This window comes from Leiobunum rupestre, chromosome 3, assembly GCF_980474605.1.
Source record: "Leiobunum rupestre chromosome 3, qqLeiRupe1.1.hap1, whole genome shotgun sequence".
Lineage (NCBI taxonomy): Eukaryota > Metazoa > Arthropoda > Arachnida > Opiliones > Sclerosomatidae > Leiobunum > Leiobunum rupestre.
The window spans coordinates 60,152,122-60,156,187 of record NC_143386.1 but is presented as its reverse complement, the minus strand read 5'-3'; positions in this window follow the sequence as shown (position 1 = coordinate 60,156,187).

The following is a 4,066-nucleotide window of genomic DNA, read 5'->3' as shown; positions in this document are numbered from 1 at the left end:
ACATATACGCACATATAAATATTGAATGATTTAATAAAATTTACCATTCAAGAGAAGACTGGGGAAAATTGGTGCTGCAGGTACTTCATATACTTCCTTATTTTTTTTTCTCTTTTTCAACGGTGGGGCATCTGAAGACAATTGGCTTGCATCACCATTTTCTCTTTCAAATTGAACGGATATGGGTTTTTTCACTCTTCTTTTCTTAATTTCTTCACTATCCGTACTTTTGGATATTTCCATTTCATCTCTGCTCCTATTGGCTTTTTCCATCGCTTTTTCATAATCATCTTAAATTTTAGCATTAATCAATTATTATAAATACATTCAATTGTCTGAAAAAATATATAACTTACTTGTAATCAACACGACAACTACGTCGTAAAGTGACCAAGAGTTATCAGGCACTATAGAATGTTTTAATGCTCTGAAGAAATATGACGGTCCTTTTGGGGGGTAATAACATTTGGTTCCATTTTCCTTTAACCACAATGTTAAGATCACCTCAACTGTGTCATCTTCCGTAAAATGACCCACCGCGTACTAATGTAAAAAAAACCATGTTATTCAGTTATAAAATATTCATAAACGGTAGCTGACTGGGTCTAAAAATATTAATTGCCAGGGGATAAAAGGCCCCACTTAAAACAACTAAAAGTTATCATATTAAAGGGGCCACTTCCCATTGGACAAGCTATATTGACAGTCAGCCACTGTTCAAAAAATAAATACTAAATTTTTCACCCACACATTAATAATGAAGCATTGGCACAACCGCTACTTCACCTTTATGAGGAATTGCTACACATTTTTTACTAATACTACCGATGTCATAGACATGGACAGTTTTTGATAAACTAGACACTTTAACTATTCCTATACGAGAAGACTTCATAGGGTAATCAAATAAGTCACTGACCACTTTATAGATTCGTGCAAATATGAAGACCTTTTTATCGTAATTTTGGAATATATTATCAACCTTCGCATAATTACCATTTTCTAACAACACGCAGGAATCAGCCATACAATTTGATATAACATATTTCTCGGTTTTTATCTTATGAAATGATTTTCCTCTTTTAGGCAGTTGAGTACAACCCTGCTTGTTGTAGTTAAAGTCACAGGGACTTATAAATTGGTATTCTTTTTTACTGCCAAAACTCAATAATTCAAAGTTTTCTTTTTCACTTAGTCTCTTGCATAACTGCTGCAGAGGTTTATTTGGAGTTCTCAATTCCTTTTTGATAAATTGTAGTTCATTTTCAAATGAAAAGGCACTAAAATTATCAAGAGGGCCATATCTTAAAACATCTAAATGCAAATGTGTTAGACTATGCACATTCATAACAATGAATTTTTCGCCATAAACTTTTTGACACTCTACTACAAACATATTAATAAGTTCAGATGCATAACCGTTAAGGGTCCTAAATAGATGGCGACTGGATAAAATATAGATAGCAGTTTGGAAAAGCCTGAAGTGTTTTAGACAGTTTTTGCCGAGAATACCAATTAGTAAAATAGGGCCAGTATACAAAAGAAATTGTCTCAATTCCGTGCCTTTCCATTTATCAATATGTTTGAGTGCCTTAGGTTTTCGAGCAAACTCTGAAGGAATGAATTTTCGTGCATTTAAAAGTTTTTCAGAAATGAAACCTATATTTTTCTGGCCTAAACGAACAGAGAAAGGGCCTTTTCTCATCCAAAAGTAGATTAATCTTCGCATAATTCCTAAACATACCAAATGTAAATAGTCGTAGGGAAATTGAGATACCATACCAATTTTGAGTTCTATTAGAGGGGACTGTTCTCCAACTGAATGGTGTTCTTCATCTACTTTATCCAAAAAGGATTTATCTGTGCGCAATATAGAATTATCACCAATAAACGTCATGGTATGGTCAACCCGTTCCCCTTCAATATCACATTTATCGCAAGAGTTGTACCCTGCGTGCCCTTTAGTTCGTTTCAAATGCGCTTTGGCGGGGGTGTCTAAAATAAACGGGCCCTTTGAATTTACACGGTAGCATTTGTCACCCAGTTTAAAACCATTTCTCATAAGCTCTAGAAATTCTTCAATGAAATCTTCCAAATAATCTCTTAATGGAACTGGTTTTTTTTCACCACAAAATATCCCAACAATAAAGGGTTTACCAACAAGCCCATCATCAAAATTAAAAACTGAAATTAAAATTGGCCAAAACTCCAGAGTACCGCTTTTGGAAATGGGAATACCATCAATATTCACCGCAAGTGAAATTTCTTTATCATATGGATAATTTTGTAGTAGAAAATAATTTAAACCCTTTTTAATCCCAAAGTAAACGAACTCTCCATTTCCAAAAGTTTTAACAACGGCAACCGTTTTTTCAGTTTTTAAAAGTGTTCTACTATCCTTTGGTAGATCATGCCCATGTTTGCGTAACAGTTGTAATAAATTATCCAAAGCTACGTGTGTGGTCCTATTTCTAAGTGCCCAAACAGCTAAGTCAGTGTCAAATTGAATATTGGGAGCCTGGCTAATATCTTCTGTATCAGTTGAAATTAATTTAGTTTCATCATTACTATCACTTTCTAAATTAGACTGATTGTCTGAGCTCTCAAATACGCTATGGGTTGGTGAGCATTGAATTGATCTCAAAACATCATCTATCTCGTTCTCATCACTGACTAAACCCATTTCTAAATCTATCTCACTTTCTTTACTACTATCTGATATAAAATCAATATTGCTTTCATTATGAAACAATTCCTCGTAAGATATTTTATTATTTCGACGTCTTTGCCTTGCAGACAAGGGTTTCAGATTGTAGCCATCATCAGGTGATGCCAAATGATCCATATTGAAATCTATTTCTACAACATATGAACAGAAAATATATAATAAAATAAAAAGCTAAATGGAAAGGCAAAATTTACTAATAAACTGAAAAGTTTAACTAATTTTTTTAATTATTAAATTACATATTTAATATTGAAAAATTATTTATTTCTCAAGCTAAACGAATTAAAGTTTACTCACTTTCTTATCACTTCCGTCCATAGGGTTTCGCAAAAAAAAATAAGACCACCAGAGCAGAATAGTAACTAAAAAAAAAAAAAATGACCATGGTTGTTTAGCCCTTTAGATATAGAAGTAGGTGAGGTTAATTTCTACTACACTATTAGGCTAAAAGTAATATTTTGACTTAAATTTCAGTCTCCAAACACGAAAGAAATCTATAGCAATATAAGAAAGCGACCAAGCGAAAACGGCCGACAGACCAGTAGACCACTTCCATTAACTAAAACAGGGTTGGACTAGTAAATTTAATATTGAATTTGGTTTGTGGAAAGAGTAGAAAAAATGTCTGGCAGCCTCATTGGTCGCGCTATGCATTGAGCATGCTTAGAAAAAATGTCTGGCAGCCTCATTGGTCGCGCTATGCATTGAGCATTCCTAGAGCATACTCGGGTAACTCGGCGTATAAGAGTACAATAAATTTCTAAGACGAAGTACTTACTAATCTAATTTTAACCTTACCGAAAACAGATAACTGCTTTTTAAACTAAATTCAATTATTTATTTTAAAACAAATGATTAAAATAAATAAGGACTAACAATAAAAGGCTACTTTTAAGTTAGGCAAGACTCCACGAGGTATTAAGGCTTAGATTAAAGCCCACAAGATAAAACCTATCAGATTAAATATAGGATTAGGATTATATAAAATATCTTATTCTTACCTTTAACAATTCGATTTCGCCTTGTTCGTATCCAGATAACAGCAATAATTTTGAAGATTTTAAAAAAATACACGAGCGACTAAAAAGGCTTAACGATCCGTTTTTCGAAAATTTACGTTGAAGTGAGGTAACTGAGGTTAAACCGACTCGAAGTCTCGAATGTGTAAAGAAAGACCGAGGAAATGCAGCGAATGGGGGGGAGGGGAGGGGGGTGGACAAGATAAGCATGTGACAGGGCTACCTGATTATTTCAAGAAAAAAGGATAAATAATAATAAAAATAGTCAATTTAAAGCAAAATCCACATATCTTTTGAACTGGCATATTGATTTAAATAT